At 41.7% G+C, this 19,589-nt stretch overlaps 2 protein-coding genes across 2 annotated transcripts in view; one reads left to right on the top strand and one right to left on the bottom strand.

Moving 5' to 3' along the window:
• Nucleotides 1–5,861, bottom strand: part of OBSCN (obscurin, cytoskeletal calmodulin and titin-interacting RhoGEF) — a 181,290-nt gene extending 175,429 nt beyond the window's left edge. Inside the window, exon 1 of the mRNA XM_062603989.1 lies at nt 5,629–5,861. The gene's annotated coding sequence lies outside the window, so the exon portion shown is untranslated. The remainder of the gene's footprint in view (nt 1–5,628) is intronic.
• LOC134156151 (5-beta-cholestane-3-alpha,7-alpha-diol 12-alpha-hydroxylase) overlaps nt 1–19,589 on the top strand; it is a 540,007-nt gene that overhangs the window by 181,847 nt on the left and 338,571 nt on the right. The window lies entirely within an intron of this gene.

Raw genomic sequence — 19,589 nt, 5'->3', positions numbered from 1 at the left:
AGAGCTCTGCTCTGTGGGAGTGTGGTGGATGATCTCAAAGCCTGGCTTTTACAAGGGTGAAAGCAGGAATGCTGCTCACTTCCTAAACCAATTGTGCATCCTCTTCTTCCACCCTCCTGTGATAAACAATGCCCAAACAACCCCCAGCTGCTCACTGGTATCTCTGGTAGTCAAGAACAGCTAAAACACAGGCAAGCTGCTATATCAGGTGCCTGTTGTTTTTGCTCCTGAACCATATTGGTACAGTAAAACCATCCAAGACTCTTCTTTCCAGTGGCCATAGCCCCAAGGTTCAGCATCCCTCTCCCATTGCTTCCAAACACTCGCCTGGTGTTTGCAACTCACTTCTCTCTATCAGGTACTGTGTTCACAGACTTCATAGCGCAAGGTGAGGCACCCACGTCCTGTGCTATGATCTACACCACACCCTGCTCTCTACCAGCTTGCACCATGTGCCATCATGCTCAATGGTTCTTATGTTGGTATAAAGCAGGCTTCCCAGGGCAGTGGTAGAATGTTCAAAACACACACAGATGAGGCCCTCAGTGACATGGTTTAGTGGTGGACTTGACAGTCCTGGGGTAATGGTTGGACTTGATGATCTTAAAGGTCTTTTCCAACCTAGCTGATTCTATGAGTCTATAAGTCTATGGATGGCTGGGATGCCCGAAGAAAATCGAGGGATCAGTAAAAACAGTGCATGCTCATCAATATTATTTTAGATTTGTTTCCAACATGGTGGGAAAGCACAAGAGAGTTTATTCCTTGCTGGGCCACTGGCTTACATTGATGAGCATGAAAAAGTCACTCAAGCTCTCACATCTTTAGTCCCTCTCTGAAAAAAAAAGGTAAAAACCTTGCATTATGGGTGCCAAGAGCATCAAATTGGTAACAGGCAAGAAATCCTAACCTGTGGCAAGGATGAAGCTGCGTAAGTAACTCAAGACAGACCAAGCACTTCAGACAGGCTGCACCAGATAAACTACATTTTATAAGTCTAAATGGCATAACATGCAGTGCATTAGATTAGACTGATAAATAGATTGAGGAGGAAGAGGAAAATGATAGCCTCCTGAAAATACTGAAAGGATGAGATTTAACATTTCTGCAGTGTAACTTGTTAACCAGTTTGGTAAACACACTAATTCAGATTCTTTATATGTACGTTCAAGTGGTTTAAAAAATAGCATCTCCCTGCAAGGGCCAGGACAGCTCCCTTGGAAGTGATAGAACTGACAACAAAGCATGAATAAACCTAGCCAGTGCAAATGCCCTTTCCAATTAATCTGAGGCATTTACCAGTGTCATATTTCTCCTTGTAATCCCTCTGTGATTAATCATATGCAGCAGAGATCACATTCTCCCATCTGGGTATTTCTGAGCATGCCAAAGGCAAAGTAGCGGCACTTGTAATTTTACTTATGTCTTTATTCATTCAGATTTTCACTGGTTTATGTTTGGGGGAAAGAGGCACAAGTGTACAGACCTGTCCGATAACGCAAATACATCAAATCACTGCCAGGCACCAGCACACAGCCATGCAGCCAGTAAAGGCCTCCTACCCGTTCCTGTCCTCACCATTTTCAGTCTCTGCCCCATGCCTGCTTCTCCACAGACAAGTAAACAAGGGCCTTGCAGTGGGAACAACACAAACGACTCCAGTTCCTGCTGCAGTAGTCTGAGGTGGTGCTCATCAGGAGATCCATCCAGAGACAGAGGATCCTGATTGCAGAGCCATCACTCTCCACCTCCTGTGATTCATTTTGCAGTGCTGACTGATGGGTTGGTTTCATGTTGCTTCATCAATGCTGAGCTGCATCTGGAAAGCCTTCAGCAACTTCTGAGAAGACAGAGGTCCCACACCATGGGATATTGCCCCTCAAGCAGTCAGCAGCCTGTGATGATGTTCTTTGGCATGAGAGCAGGTGGCAGATTATTCTCTGTCCAAGCCTTTCAATACAATGGTTAGAAAGGGAATCCTGTCCACCATAACTCTGGGCAAAGAATAAAGAGCACCACGGAATCTGTCTCAAAATACTCCCAAAACAAATGTGGCCATAGGTAATCACTGGCATAATCGGAGATTTTGAGGATGCAAAGTGCAGGTAAAACCAGGCATCTCAACCTAAGAGACCACTAAAATCCAAAATCAGGAGCACATATGTTCTCTTGACACCACATTAAGATCTATCACATGCCTGCTTGTTCATTTTCTCAATCTTCTTTCACCCTTTCTTTGCCCAAGTAGCAAACAGTTGATTTGGGTCTTTTGCCTGCCTTTAGAGTTCATGTTTCCTGGACTTTCTCTGCAATGCCAACTGCTAAGCCTTCCACTCCTGCTCCTGATGGGAAAGCCATGATTCGCAAGGAACCTCCCACCTCTGGGTCCTGAGCTTTCAAAGAACATCACTAAAACAAAAGCTCCAGATAAAAATCAAGGCAGTGCTAGTATTACTGCAGTTTACATGACATATCTGCATGTATTGTTCCATCTAAAACCATCAGGAAACGGAATCTGTGGATGGGAAGTTGATGGGTCATCAAATGGGAAGTGTGGGTTTTCTTTGATGTTTAAAGTTCTGCTGAGGGAAAACAGCAGCAACCCTGCTGCCTTATTACTTCTAACAACCTCCCAGGGAATGGACAACTTTGAAATAACACAAGTATTCGGTGTCAGCTGCAAGCTTAGTGACATCAGATGGGCACTGATGGATGCCTACAAGCCATTACACCAGACGCCGTGCTTTTAAGAGTGAAATGCACACCAGCACATCCAGTGCTGCATGCCCATTACATCTCTAAATCAGGTGTAAGTAGAGATTTGTGCCAATGCACTCATACGAGATGGCAGAATTTATCTGATGCCCATTTCATCAGAGCAGGAACAGTATCTGTCACCAAGGAGCTGCACTCGGAGCTTAGCTTGAGCTAGTCTGAATTCCACTTCAGTGAGGGACAACAGATTCTGGCATGTTCAAAGGTCATTTGATGAGCAGATGGAAGAGCTTTCCGTGGTGGTTTGGAGGATCAGTCTCCATGCTCTGTAGGAGATGTTTGACACAGAGTACCTGCAATAAACTAAGCCTATTACAATAAGCTTCTAACTTAATTCAGAGTAAGGCTCGTTTGCACTGCTTGTCATCTACTGCCTCCATAGCAAGCCAAAGTCCGCCAGGGATGTTAAGGGAAATTTCACAGCAGGTCTGTGGGTAACATAGCATTAAACATGGTGAGTAGTCCTCAACAACTAGATAGCTAACATCAAGCCAAGACAATCATTCCTGACCTTCAGGGTAGGGCTGAACATGCACCAAATCTCTAGGAAGGGACCTGCATCACCTTGTGATTGCAGTACTAATCCTTTGCCAATAACCTGAAATATTTCCAACGACCGGCAGCAAGCAAAGGAATTAAACAAATATTAGAACATTCCAACAAGAAAAACAAAAAAAAACAAAAAAAAAAAACAAAAAAACCAAATTGCATGGTTTGTGCATGGTACCAGGCAATGCAGTCAGATCACCTTCCAGCCACATAACTAAGCATACACATCAAGTAAAACATGGAAGACTGAAACCACTTAGATTACTCAAATGGTAAAGCACATGTTATCTCTTCTCTTTCATAGAGAGAAAGACTTACTGCTCATAAAGCTCTTTCCTCTTTTAACCATATAGCCAGCAACCATTTTCCATCACCACCACAATAGTTTAAAGCATTACAGGCTGGTTTGGGTTGGAAGGGACCTTAAAGCTCACCCAGTTCCAACCCCTGACATGCAGGGACAGCTTCCACTAGACCAGGTTGCTCCAAGCCCTGTTCAACCTGGCCTTGAACACTGCCAGGGATGGGGCAGCCACAGCTTCTCTGGGCAACCTGTGCCAGGGCCTCACCACCCTCACAGGGAAGAGCTTCTTCCTCAGATCTCGTCTCAATCTCCCCTCTGTCAGTTTAAAGCCATTCCCCCTTGTCCTGTCCCTACCTGCCCTTGTCAAAAGCCCATCTCCAGCTTTCTTGTTGGCCCCTTTAGGCACTGGGAGCTTCTCTAAGGTCTCCCCAGAGCCTTCTCTTCCCCAGGCTGAACAACCTGTCTTCACAGGAAAAAGCTTCACACAACAAAGGGACTTTCTACTTGTTTTCACTGTAGCATATGTGCTTCACTTTGGATTCTCCTCTTGGTGGAGCTACAAAACAACCCAGAAACTTCCACAGGGCTAATACTGCTTGGATCAGCCCCTCAAGACTCCGTGGCAGTACCTTTTCCTAAATGCACCCAGGCTGCTCTGACAGTGCGTAAGAAAAGGCTACAGCACAAGGGAGATCTTGGGCATACAGTGATGCTCATTCCAGCTCCATGGGGTGAGAAGTCAGGAAACAAATGGAGGGAAAAGACAAAAACTCTGGGTTTGCTTCCCTGGGGACAGAAAAAATGTGAATTATAACAATTTAATCATAAATTTCACCCAATTGGATTTTGCTTTAGGTACAGCCCCTGGAGAGAAGCAGCTAAAGTAGAATCCCAGGCGTACAAACACACCCTGACAAAGACTGACAGCTTGAGCCAGGTGAGCTTTAAATGCTCAGAGAAACACTGGGTTCACACAGATTTACTTTACTGTATTGGCCTCATGGTTTAGAAGGCTAGACCTTTTGTGTCTGAAGCTGGCAGAACTATGCTACAGCTGTATTAGTGTTTCCTCCCCACGTGCACACATGCACAAGTGCATGCACCTTTCTCCCTCTTGCACAAATAAAAAAGGCTCCTACCAGCACTGAACCAAGCCATCACAACTCTTCAACTCTTTGCATTCACAGAAAAATAAGCTCCCATATATTAAACTAGAAACACCGCCTCCAGTTTTAGCCCATGTGTTTTCCTACACAAGGCAGTTGCAGGATCATGGCTTCCATAAGGACAAAAAATTCCCTTGGTGACAATTAGCAGCCAGACTGCAGCCTAAGCCCTTGTATTTTAACAAGTGGACGTCATTGTCATTACAGCCACTCCACCCCATTGAGCTGTAGGGCTGAAAATAGCCTCAGCTGTTGGGCTCCATATCTCTCCATCTCTTGTCAAGAGCCATATGCAGAAACGCGAGGAGCGGGAGGAGGGGTTGCAGTGTGAATCGGTACTGACACCAGAGAGGAGCTCAGAGTTAAAAAAGCCCTTAATGAAGAGGAAAGCAGCACTAAGATTGTGTCCTGGAAATAGAACTCGAAACACTCCTTGCTGCCACCTCTCCCTGGGAGCCACAGTTTTTCCAGGGTCTCCATGCACAGTCCTACCTCCAATCTGGGGACAAAACGTATCATGCAGAATTAACAACTTTAAGCTGGATTTTCCTCTCTTTTCTCTTCTCCCCTGAAGGCTGGTGTTTGCTCTTTTAGTAACATGTCCTAAAGTAACTAAGCAAAGCAGTCCACACTCAGTTCAGACCAGAAGAAGACTGGGTTAACTCCCTGTACCTTCATCTCCATCTTCAAATATGTTTCATAAAGCAACACATACTCCAGCTTGACATAGAAATAACCTCTCCCCTCTCCCAGCTACAAACAGCAGTCTCCACTTTCTGCTGGACACCAGCATCCCCAAGTCTACTTCTCTTTAGCTGAAGGTTTAGGTCTTACCTGGAGTCTTGTGTGAGTCTGAGGAGAAACAAAGCTCTGGGCAGGGTAAGAAAAGCCGATTCCTACTGAGATGACAGAAGGGGGAAGGGGGATAAGGGGAACAGAGGACATGGAGACACCATGTTGGGTTTGGTTCCCCCCCCTTACCCCTCCAGTAAAATAAAACAGAAACCCCAGCGATGGCAGTGATGTGCAGCAGAAGGTCCCCCCGAGTCTCCCAGCAGTGGCTTTGCTGCCCAGGGTTAGGCTGTGCCACCCCCCTGCCCGACCCCTCCTCTGGGTTGTCCTCCTCCAGTCAAATTGCTGACGTGCTTTGCTTTCCCTCTGCAGCCCAGATCCAAAATAGCTCTGGGTGTCATTTACCGGGGAGATTAGGTTTCCTGCAGGAGAGAGGCAAAAGGGCATCGTTTTAGGGATTCACTGGGGTGGTCCAGCAACAGCGGGGGGGGAAGACATCAGACACATACATGTTTGGTGGTGCGGGTGCGGGGGACAGGCTGCAATGACCATGTGGATCAGAACGGCTCCCAAAGGGTCCATCCCAAAGCCAATTTATGAGTGTGGTGTGGAGACCCAGGAACAGGCAGCTGCCAACTTACCAGCATCGCACATTGGATAGAAATTCTTTTCCAAAGGCATCAGATCAATAGTAGGTTTATTTATAACCTCCCAGGCAAGAGTGGTGACAATGGTGAATAAATGGCAAGTTAACAAACCTAACTGCATCTCTCCCTTTCTTAACCTTAGTGTATGTCACCCTACTTTTTTCACCGCATCAATCTGAAGCAACTGCAAAAATGGCATGGGTTTTACACACATCACATCTCAAAGACTCATAAACATATTTTCTGTATTTGCCAGTAAAACTGCTACTTTTTAAACAATTTCTTGAACACAGAGTTCGGGAAATTGTTGAAACCAACACCAACTCTTATTAGCAATCAAAGTATTTTGAATTTAAAAGTAATTTCTGCTAATGATACAGGTGCTAGAATGTAGTCCAGAGGTTCCTCCACAACCACTTTACCACTGTGTGGCAATCAGGAGTGAACTATGAGATAGGCTAATTTTTGGCAGTAAACAAAGCAGATAATGTGCAGCATAGTCCAAGCACATGGATAAGCTGAAGACACAACAGCATGTTATGTTTACTCACTTTTCAGGGCACAAAAACACCATTAGGGAAGACAAAGGGAGTTTTATTTGGGATTTCGGAAGCAGGGGTTGGAAAGAGTCAATGGGACCAAAGAAAGGGAAGGGCAATAGCTGCAGAGGAAGAGCTTTTTCTGCCTTGCGCCCAATAGGAATCTCAGCTCTTGAAGCCTTCAAGTCTTGCACTGGGTTCGTGGGGCACTTGGCTACTGAAAAACAAAAAGTGGAAGAGATCCAGCATGACCTGAGTGCTAGTGGGATGTCCTTGAAAGCAGAGCTCAAGGAGGAATGACAAGGATGAAAAGCAGTGGGACACCATTAACTTCATGCAATGGGATAACCAAGGAGAAGGACACTGGCCAGCAGGAGACACTGAAGCTAACCCAGGACTGGTTTCTCCACAGGGAAGAAGCTGGGCAGTGGTCTGATCTAGAAGCAGATCATCTTTCAGATGACCTGCTGAGAGCAGGACTGTCACCTGCTGGAGAATTGACTCAAGGATAGAAGGGAAACAGCCTCAGTAAGATCTATCACCATCTCCCAAAGGGGGAAGGGAAAGGGCAGCATCAACCAGTGACTCTGATGAGGGAGATGGAAGCTGGCATGCTGCTGCTTCATGCTGCCCACTCCTTTCCAGTCAGACGACAGTCAGAATTTACATAGCATGGACCAAAACCAACCATAAAGTTACAGGATTGAGGGGGGGAAATGGTACAGAGATTGCAGGTGACATCTGAACTCCCTGTGCATTGGCTGAGTAATTTCACTGGATGTTTAAGGACAGCCCTGTGAAACTCCTTTCCTCTTTTAAAGACACTGGCCATTTTGCTCAGTTCTAAACCTCAGTAATCGTTATTTGAAGATGTTAATTGTAAGACAAATGGAACTGCATCAGCTCTACTTGGCAACCCTGGTATGGAGATAGAAAAGCCTCTGCCTGGCTTCCAAACCACAAGCTCTGATGCAGCTCACTTCTGAAACAAAGGCACATTTTATGGAAGGGCTTCCTTGCAGCTTATTTCTGTGGTTCACCTCATGCCTCTCAGAGAGACGGACTTCTATTTTGTCTTTAGCCCGCAAGTGAAAAATGTGGAAGGTGGGTTTTATTTTAAGGAAGGCTTTGAAGTGTACTTTGGTCAGCAAAATCTGTGCAGTCCCTTCACACTGGGAGGACAATCCTTCCTATATGGTCAGAGGAGAAAGTTGCCCAAACTGCTTAATGTCCCAACGTATTGTCACCTAATGGGAAAAAGTATCCTTGTCAGGATTGCCTCCCACCTTGGCATAAGGTCATGGAGCATTTATCTTGCCATTTAAGATCCTTGCAGCTCATCTTACGGTGTATGCCAGTACTCAGCACTAGCATCTCCTAGGCAACCTGCCGATGAGTGATAATCACTTCTGTTTCCCCCTTTTTGGGTGCTGGGACTTGCCCTAACTACCCTGACAGAAGAGGATTACCCAAGATACCCTGAAAGGTCACTAAAAGCAAGATGAACTGAAATATCTACAGTACCAATGAGTTATTTATCTATACAGGACCTACAACATGTCACAGGTTTAAAATAAAGGAAAATCTATATATGATAAGCTAATAAAAGTTGGAATTCATAGAGAAAATGATGAAAGGGTTGAAGGAACCTGCATCTGAATGAAAACAATTAAATGTCACCAGGCACAATACTAGTCCCTTATTCTTCAAAAAGCCAACAGACAGCTTTTCCATAGGCCTGTTTTCTTCCCATTCCAAATATCTGAGAAATGTGTGTTAAATAGCTACTTATATGGCTCTAAAATAGAAATATCTTTCCTTGCACTTGAAAGCTGTATCTAAAATTCCAAAATTCCAACTCTAAAGTTGAAAGTAAAAAGATACCAAATGGATTTAACCATTGTCTACAGACACTGAAAAAACCTGTGCTTGGTTTTCCTCCAAGATATAAATTAAACTCTTTGAGTTACTATAACTGGTAAGGCCTAAGCCATGTCTAATTCTGACAAGTAAAACCACCTCATTCTGTGTTAAGCATCACTGGATCACAAGCAGATCCCTAAAGCACTTCTAATGTAAGGGAGCATATTCCCCCCCAAAATGTCACATATACGGGGCAGTTATTAATTGATCAGAGTCAAAGAGGAGACAGAAAGTTGAGATATTACCAACACAAATATGAGTTAAAAAAAAAAAAAAGAAAGGTACTGGCTTAATATTTTTTCTTTTAAACTCAGCTTTTCAGAATTTTAGAAAAAAATGATTTGTGGGCAAGAGCAAAAGGCAAAAGTGACACAGCATGTGATTGCCTGCCGTGGTATTAAAGGCTTCAAAAAGCTTATAAAGGTTCCTACATATTCTTCTGTGCTTCCCTGCTCTTAACATTAAACTTTTCTCTACATAGCTAATCCAAATGCCTAACCTGTAGAACTCCTCCTGTAATTTTACCCTATACCCCCTGACTAGGGGAGACACGTGGTGCCCTTCGACGCTGGCAGGATGCCTGGAGATGCTTGGAGACCACTGTCTCCAGTCGCTGCCTCCTCCTCTCTGGCATGAGCACCCCGAATTCATTTCTGACTTGCTGATGGTTTCCGTCACTCCTGGCTGGACTGACTCCAGCTGTCTACATACATTTGACAAGTGAGCACCAAATCCAGGCCAGCCCCTCCAGCTGCTGCCTTATCAGGGAAGATCACAAGGATTACTTGGGACACGTTGCTGCCTACCATTGCCTTTGTACATCCCGCTATGGACTTCTGCCCATTCCAAAGCAGCCAGGCATTGTTGATCCCAAACCTTACTCAGGCTTCCCAGTAATCCTTCACAGAACTGCAGCCGAGCAGTGTTTTCCTATGCTGTCCTCGAGCAGTATATTACCTTTTAATGCTTAGAGAACTTACTGTATTTTCTTCATTCATGAGCTTCCAATGATGGAACTCCAAGCCTGACTTACCAAAGTCTCAAGAGACCCTACCAAAATCATATGTTTGGTAAAATTATCATCAGTGCACCAACAGCACAACCTGCTTGATAAATCCTTCCATTAAATCTTCAATAGCTACACACTGAGTGAGGCTCTGCACCCATTCCACAATACTCATTTCAGATTTCATTGCAAAGCTATTTACAAGGCTGTCATAGAAAACAGGACCAAGTTTATTTATTTTTTAATCCGATGCACATTAGTTTCTGCCTATAACACTGTCACGGGGGGGAACTGCAGTGGACTGACAAAGCTTCACCCAGATTAACTGAAACTCTCCTCTTTAGCATCTTTTCAGTGCTACAAGATGATAGATTTTTACTTTTTGTTTCAATACCTTTCTGTGATTTGAAATAAAATTCCTGGCCTATATTTTTCCCCCTATTTTAAGGGCAGAAGTGCACTTGCCTTTCACTGGTTTCCTGGCAGGCTAGCAACCATCAGGGGCTTCATCATTCATGTTACCTCAGATCTCCTCACTGGCTGAAGTAGCACAAGTACTCTGCAACAAAGTTTGTGAAGTCCAGCCCATTTTAAAGCATTTTTCGGTTTTGAGACAATACTAGGACATCAGAAGATGTTAGAAGCTGATTTGCCTTATGGAATACCTCTTGTACAAGAAGTTACCTAAAAGTAATGTCTATTTTTAAGTGCTTAAGTAGTATCACTGATGTTAATGGGATTACACAGACACTCTAAGATAGACATATGCATAAATCTCTTCCTCAGTAGTGGTTACAGTAAAGGAAAGTAGTGTCAGCATTGATAAAATTGTCCCATTTCCTCATCCCAAACCTTCTCCAGACCTTGCCCAATGACTCAGCTCATCCCAGTGCCTACAAATCACCACTGTCTGGCTCCAAATAGACAGGTGCCCAAGAAATATGCCCGGGTGTCACATCAGCTTTTATTCTGCCTTTTCAGTTCCCTCCTCTCATACTTTACCAAGAGCAGAGCTCACAGTGGCAGAGACAGCATTTTCCTTGTTAATCCACTGCCCTGTGATCAGTGACAATGACTGTTTTGATCAAAAATAAAGCTTTCATGACTACATTATTATTGGATGAGTTCTGCTTTTCAGGGATCACCTGAGTGCCCATCCTACTTATTACTTGTTGTGGACCATGCTGGGGAAGCTACTTCTGATGGCTAACCTCTGATTTCCAGTCTGTGTTTCTACAATTCTCCCTGTGAACACGGATGGGTGTCATCGCATTTAGTCACTTCTGTAGACCTGCAGTCACTTCTAAAATACCTGGGGTGTGCCTTTGTGTGCTTTGACCTGCATGCCAGTGTAAGCTTGGCTCTTGTATCTTTAGTGTTTCCTTAGGCTTTGAGGAAAAATTTTTGCCAGTTATCTAATGCTAGATATTTACATACTTATTTATACCACTATTGGTTGTAGTCAGTGGCACTTACAGAACTTTAGTGTGGTTACGTCCCAAGAGGTTGCACATCCACTCTTAAGCAAATGTGTGCACAAAGGACTTATAATCCTAGCAAGGCAATTTCTTTCCACATCACAGCAGAATTCAATCCTTAAGTTCTCCTCCACTGGAACCCAGGTCAATTATTTACAAGGTGATTAAGTAGCCACAAAAGCCTTCATTTACACAGCTATAAATCCACAGACCAGCTTTTCTTTACAATTAGTGCCAGCACCTGTCTTCAGAGTCTAACTTGAATAGTTGGACTGAATTTTGTGTTTATTCTGATTAAAATGGGACATAACTTACTGGTAAGTGATGCCTCTGCTGAGCAGAGGGAAAACAGAAGCTGTTGCTGCCATACACTCAGCTGAAGAGAGGCCTTAACTGAACTATACTAACTGCCCTGTTTGGACAGCAACAGTAACTCAAACAAAAGAAAATAATCTAAACCTACCCTCTTGTCAGTTTAAAACAATTCCCCCAACAATCCTTTTTGGTTTACATTTGTTTATAATCCATTTGCAGTGACATCGATTTTTCAGACACTGCTGCTTTTGAGATTACAAATTCTTCAGGAGTATTTATCTGAATTCACTACTTATCGAGGCTGTGCATCTTTTGCAACCCAACATTCTTGATCTATCCACAGCATGATTCACCAGCTAGAAATCAAAGGTCTCCTCAGTTAGATTAAAGAGTTAGCACTGTGGAAACACAGTGCTTTCATTTTTTTATATGGAACTATTATTCAAATCAGAACAGCACAATCAAACTACATGGCTTCACAAAGGCCAGCCTATCAAATATGCATTTCAAATACTTTCAATCAACATTATATAAAAATCAACATAAGATACCAGATGTTATCAGACTAATTCAGGGGTAATAGGCTACGAGGAAAACATTTCACTGCAACTGTTTTCCAAAGTAACTTCACAGGCAAGCTGCCAGCATAGTTATACTAAAATAGTTGCAACTATTCCATTGCAGGTGTTTTGGAACAAGTATCAAAGCAACCAAGCTGCATCTGAATAAATGCAGAGATACCCATCAGTGGAGAGATGTTTCTCAAATGATCTGCTGAACAGCAATGCTTTGGAAATCCTCTTCTCTGCGTAAAAGAAAAATAAATAAGGGAGTGAGGGAGCTTCTTGTAGTGTCCCAAAAATTAACTTAGAAAACACGGGTCCAAAACAGCAATAACAACAGAATCTTAGAATCACAGAATAGTTTGGGTTGGAAGCAACATTATAGATCAACTAGCTCCAAACCCCCTGCCACAGGCAAGGACAGGGACCTGCTAAGAGCAGATAAGACAGCTTATGTCCAGAAAACAACAAATCTGATTTGCCTCCATTATCCTAGTTAAGACATTTTCATAGAAAGACTTCAAATTTGGTTAAGTTATCATGCAGGGCTAGGAGGGCACTATTTGGCAACCACAACTTTCACAGTTTGCCAAAGGTGACAGCCCTTGATAATTCCTAAACTAAAAAGCATGTGCATCCCAAACCCCCCAAGAAGCAGTGGGATGGACTTCTCCAGAGCCCCCAGCGCTCCTCTCCGTGACCCACCCCTGACACTTCTGCCCTCAGTTGCCTGGGGTACGCATGTGTGCACCCTGCAGTGTCACAAAAGCTTCTCTACATCCTTCCTCTGTTACTTACATGATATCAGAAATGCAAAACCTTACGGACTTGGGATGGGAGTGAATGGAAAAGGGAACCAGAAATTTGTCAGATGTTGATTTGGGAGGAACTCTTTCACAAATGAGCTACAGAAAAAGAGCTCATGTAACTTCATATTGAGATATCTGACGTGTACAGGTCAGTTGAGTAGGGAAATGCCCTGACTGCAAATTACATCGTTTAAGTAATTTAAAGCACCATGAAATTTATTGATTTTCCACTAATAGAATGTTATCAACTATTTTTACTATATTAAAGTCCTTTCCAACCCAAACCATTCTATGATTCCGTGAGTTTTTTTCTGGAAGTCACCAGAAAAGGAAACGCTTTGAAATTGTGAACTGTAAACTGAGGAACATTCCTCCCCCCCCCACCCCCCCATCAGGTTTGAAATTTCACACCAGACTCCAGAGGAATTACAAGCCCAATTCCGATGCAATGCCTGATTTGCAACTGGTAACGCATTCACAGACTATGCAGGATAGGATGAATCCCATCAACGTCAGTAACAACAGTCAGATTATGCTTCATCTGTTACTAGTGGCAAAAAGGCAAGGCAATCCCAGCCCACCCGAGCTGCTGGACTGGCACCATGTGTCTGTGTGTTACCAAGAGGAACCTCTCCCAATGCTTTCAACGTACATAAAACAATGGATGTTACATGCAGAGCAGAAGGGATCCTCAGAAGCCTACAAAGAGCAGCACAAATAACAAAGCAAGCATTTGCAATGTATCAACAGTGTATTTTTGGACCATCTGTACCTACCTGTTGCGCACATGTAGACACACTATGTGCAATTCCTTACTATAAAGAGTTTCCATATACCTGAGATCTGCCTAAATTCATCTCATTGAAGAAGGGAGAGGAGAATTAAAATCCAGACGTCCATGGTTTGCAAAGCACATTGTCTTTCAGCATCTTCTAGAACATTTGGCATAAAAAGTTCTGTTTCTGCTTACAGCTTCCAACCTCCATGTCAATAAAACCAGACTTCTCTGACACTTTTCAGTTTGAGAAGCATGCCAAAGTCATCAAAACTTTCCACTCCCGGAAATGCTCTGTGAAGTACTTACTAAAGATTATCCTTTGTTTCCAACTACTTGAGGCAATTCTGCATTTTCAGAAGTTGTCCGCGTGACTCTGCATCCAGATCAAGGGATATTCCTCAGGCCCAAGCCCAACAAATGTCAACCCAAACTGCTGGCTCCTTTTCCACAGAATTTGCTGAAGTAATACAAACCAGTTACATAAAACATGAAGAATTTTAATTTTTGTAACTGTGTTAAAGCAGAACAAGTAACGTGTCTTTTCAAGGCAGAATTACCAAAACCAAATTCACCTCACATGGAAAACAGCAGCTGACAAACAGTGTCAGTTGAACTTAACGAAGCTGGAACTGTTTATTAAGGACATACATACAACACAGTTGATTATTTAAATAAAAGGAATCAGAGCACATAAATCACTAGAAAATTACACTGGCCATGATTTATTACAGAATGATCGTATTTTTTGAGACTTTCATATAGGTAACACCAACCTTACAATCTTTTGACCATTGTACCTTTACAGAAACTACATGTTGGTGTGCACAGCCTGCCTGAAGCTGCAGATGTAACCCAGCTGCAGTGACAAGGCATCCCAGTGTTCCACAGAAACGACTAACAGGGACAAAAACAAGAAGGAAAAGCAAATAAAATTCACAAGTTAAGGTGTACCAACACTGTGTAACATCAAAGCATCAAAGTACATCCCAAAGACATCTGTGAAGTGTAATTGTAAGAATGTTACACAAGAGGTAGAAGTAAGATTTCTGCAGCGTTTGAACATCCACAGTGGTTTTACAGAAACACTTAAGCAAGCCTGAACTTATTAATGATTAAATCTTGTATAGACAACAACTTTTTTATAAGCTAAATTAGACCTTCACAACTTTCTGTTGGGCCTACTGAATGGATCAACTCACAACATCCTCCTTCAGTAATATTTCACTAGTAGTGTAAAATTTGCTATTTTAAGTGAATGAGTTTGACCAACAAACATGTAAAAGATATACTTCAGACATCAAATTGCATATTAAAATATAGACACTCTTAATCTTTGTATATCTGTCATAAAAAATAAAAGGAAACTTATTTTTCCCATATATATATTGGAAATAGTCTATTCTGTGAAAAAACTATGCTCATTAAGTTATTACTGTGCATTAACAAGTTTTAAACTGGCTGTATTTTCTACAGTAAAAAAAATGTAAATCAATCTTCCCAGTCTTTCTCTGGCAATGATTTTAAGCTGACTCTTGATTTATTCTTTTATTCTTTCTAACAAGCTTTTTTTTTTTCTTCCTTCCCCCCACTATATGAAAATATTTTCCTTTATAAAGCTTGTCTGGCAAATAAGCAAAGAGGATTTATAGCTCCAGTTCCTCAATAACCTGATACATTTTCAATCTCTAACAGCAGAGGCTACATACATTAAATGCATCAATTTCTTTTTTGCACCTCTGATTACAGTATTGCTAATGAAGAAAAATAAGGACTTTCCATTCCATATAACTGACAAAATTGGCAAAGTTATTATCTAAAAAACAACCACAAACAACAAATTAGAAAGCAGTATCTATCAAAAAATAAGAGATGGCTGATTTTTATATAATGTGCTACAGAACCAAAAAGTGCTGGCATCCTAGATGGATAAACTGCACAGGAAATATATCAAGTTCTTAGCATGGTTAAGGCTGTATTTCCATTGAAACAGATCAGGACAAATCAAGGTGCAAAATTCTCAGAATGCCACAAATTCAATTCAAAACTTCTGCAGTAGGTACCTTCCTCAGCTTTAAAAGAAAGCAAAATTATCCTGCTAATTCAACGTTGTCAGTCTAGTGAGAAACCTTATTAAAAAGGTTGGGAATGCATCCTTTTGGAGTTTCTTGATAATAAATGTTGAAGGCAAACTACCAAGCATTTACTAAGAGCCTACTTAACCCAGGATATTATGCCAGCAAAGCAACAAAGCCAGATAAAGAGAAAAACCTGTTAAAGGTACTGGCTTCAGTGGAAGCAGGACCACACCTGCCTCACTAATTGCAAATGCACCTAATTAGAAATATATATATATATATACACATATATATATACACACACCAAAGTCAACTGCTCTCATATTCACTGATGTGTAGGATTCCCTGTTCTTGTTCAACAGAATCTACTTTCGTGAAGAGTTAAATAAACAGGAAGTCGAGTTTTTCATGTTAATGAAAACTGTCAGAGGGTACGCTTAGATGAGATATAATGAAGGCCAAGCTGGACGGGGCTTGGAGTAACCTGGTCTAGTGGGAGGGAGCTGGAACTATATGATCACCAAGGTCCCTTCCAACCCAAACCATTCTATGATTCTAATAACTATCAGGGAAAAAAAAACAAAGCAAAACAAACAAAAAAAACAACCAACCAAAAAAAAAAAAAAAAAAAAAAACACCACAAAAACAAAACCCCAACCCTATAGATGACTGTAGTCATAAATAAGGTAAAACTCAGTTTTACAGCTATGGCCACCGTACACTGTCAAACCAATGAAGAGACAAAGAAGATCACTAACCCTCCTGCTTTGGGCTGCTCCAACATGAAGTGTTCTAGCATCACAGCTCCCAAACAGAGAACAGGAAAAACAGCAACAAATAAAACAGCAAATAAACAAAAAATAAAAATAGCAGCAACAAAAACACACAAGCCCCACATAAAAATGCAAAATAATCAAACAAATTCCAAAATAATCAAACCCCAAAATGATCAAACAAAACCCAGCTTTCAGAGCAGTGAACAATATAACTTTAAAAAAATACACACAGGCTTAAGGTCTGTTAGTCTTTAAAGCATTTAAACAAACAAAAACCATCCAACTACCAACCATGGAATTAGGGCTGCGATCCAATACAAATTGTGTGTCTGAGAATATCGTACCGAGCAAAGCTTAATGCTGTCACTTGAGGAAGAGCAGATTTACAACCCAAACAGCTCAATGGAAGTTTTATGCTAAGCACTCCTTGCCATTTATCATTTTCTGTATCTAGAAAAGCTGAGCTTTACTCCTACTTCATTGTCTTCTCTCAGAGTTGAGAGGCAAGAGGTTGTGATCATGATCCATGAGGGATGACCATACCTGGCCAGTTTGAACCAGCAGCTCCCAAGCCCTTTTCTAGTCCCTGAAGCTCATATGCAAGCTTGATTCCATAGGATTAAATCACACAAAGGTGGAAGGAGACAAGTTTGCTACCAGGGCAAGAACTAGCCAACTCTGCCACAACTCTCAGCAGCTGAACCCTGCTGGCATCTGTGAGCAGACGGGGAAAAGGGAAACACACTTTAAGCAAAGGAAGACTACTGACCTCTCAGGCTTACACCCTTCTGATCAGAGGAGCCCCCATGAGGAGTGACCCTCTCCACTGAACTAGGGTTTCCAGTGGCTCAGTGTCTTCTTCCTTTAAATAGCTCCCCTTGTCTTCTTTATTTCCCCAAAGAGAACAGGAGAAGGCCTGGGTGGCAGGTTGAACATGGTCCCAGGAAGCTGTGCTCAGGGTCACAGCTAGGAAAGTGCATAGGAAAGCTAGGAAGTTTTCCACAAAATTAGAGTATCTCCAAAACACTTCTCCGAAAAGGCAAGTACCTCAGCAAAGCCTCCCACAGTCTTCTATTATTCATTTACTTTACCAAAGAGAAAAGTACCAGGAATAACAGTGAGACTTCTTATAGAGAAGAGAGCATCAGTTTCCAAGCTGTAAGGCAAATAATTTCCAAATTACACGTACCCAGGTAAAGACAAAAGATTAGTGGTGGTGGTAAACACCAAGAAAAAAGAAGACTATTCAGTCTGGAAAGAAAATTGCCTAGTTTGGGAACTGAAAGTCTTACACTTCTGAAAAGGCCCCAGCAAAACACAAGCCATAAACTAGACAATCTCTCTGTATGCTGTTCTAACTAAAATAATGATGAATTAATACCAATTTCTTAGTTTTAGTTTATATAGATACCATCAGACTAACTTGATTGCCAGAGGGATGATTTCTATACAGAAGAAAAGCAGAGATACCAAACCCGTAACCAGGTAAAAGGAAGTTCTTACTCTGAATGCTGGCCTGTTTTCTGGGAATCAGTAAGGCTGAATCACCAGAAGCCTCTGGTTATTTATACTGAATACAGAAATCACTGTAAATCTATGTTGTACTGGACTATCAATTGGAGATTTTAAAGCATTAAAGATTCACTACCAACTATCAAAACATACACCCTTAATAATAACTTTGACTTGAGAAGGGACCCTTAAGTATCGTGTTTCCTTAAAACGGAGCAGTCTAATATCACTGTTACCACGACCAGCAAAAACCATGCTAATCTTCACCTCATTCACAAAATTAAACTGCTTAAATCAAAACATAAAAAAAAGAAGATAATTAAATCTCAAAAAAGAGGGAGGGAGGGGATTAGGGAAGGGAAGGGAGAAGGAAGAGAGAGGAGGGAGGAGGAAATAAACTAAATTTTACCTGACTGCTCCACAAATCAGGTGAGGAAATTTCAAAAATTAGATTAACTCCAAAACAAAACCACTTCTCTGGCTTAGGTGTGACCTAACATCTTAACACTGTTTCCACTGACATCAGTAAAATACAAACACAGTCAGTCCCTAAAATCAGAAGCACTGTATTTATTCATACCAAAAATTCGGTGCAATACTTACAGAATTTGTAAACTGTTGCCAAATTAAGCAGCTAAAAAAAATGTTATGACTAACCCAGCTGCGGTAACTCCAGGTGCTTATTTTACAAAATACAGTGTTTTTTTCCCCTGGAATATAAAAGGGTGTGTAATGAAGCAACAGAACTGAGGCATTCTGAAAAGATATTTGTCTCTATAGGACTCATGCTGTCCATAATCAAACCATTTAAAGAAAAGGGCACAAATCATGGTAATGTGAAACCCCAATTTTTTATGAAGAAAACAGAGCAAGGCAAAATGAAACACAAGCTGCTTGCATTTGTAGGGCACAACAAGGAAAATTTGATCTAACACATCTGGACTTTGGCCACTCTCCACAGCTACTGTGCTTCATGATTGTTAAAGAGCTTGTGACTGAACAATCTAACAGGATGCAAGAACCTCATTAACAGTGTATGCCAATTGTTAGCTATAGTCAAATGCAGCCACAGTGTAACTGTTTTAAAATGCATTTTGAAACTGCAATTGAAAATGGACATGAGCATACAGCTAGTCGCCATTTTTGAAAAATTAAACTGTTAAAGGCATATTAACTATATTATGAACCATTTAAGACCACACTCGTTCACAACAATAACGCAGGAGCAACACAACAAGGACCTACTATACCCTATACATTCACCATTACAAAACAAACCTGCAGAACAACAACTGTTCTGTAAACCGAAAAGCTGACCAAGACTTGCAAAATTCTGATTTCTTGCTGCCACAGAAAGCATAATTAAAATCCAAAATCATCCACTGACTGAAATACTGTAGACTCCACTTTTTAAACCATGGAGTACAGTTAATCAGTTTCACAAACGCAAATTTAGCTTTCTTAAGCTAGTCTGAGGAAATAAATTGCACATGAGCATAGAGGAACCACTCACACTAAGATAGCTGTCTCCACTACCTGCTCTTTAGGCTGAAAATATTCTTTTAAGCTGAATTAACTTTCT

The sequence above is a fragment of the Pezoporus occidentalis genome, unplaced genomic scaffold (genome assembly GCF_034315485.1).
Source record: "Pezoporus occidentalis ecotype Australia unplaced genomic scaffold, CSIRO_AGI_Poc_V1 ctg82, whole genome shotgun sequence".
Lineage (NCBI taxonomy): Eukaryota > Metazoa > Chordata > Aves > Psittaciformes > Psittacidae > Pezoporus > Pezoporus occidentalis.
This window is presented reverse-complemented; position numbering and strand designations above follow the sequence as displayed.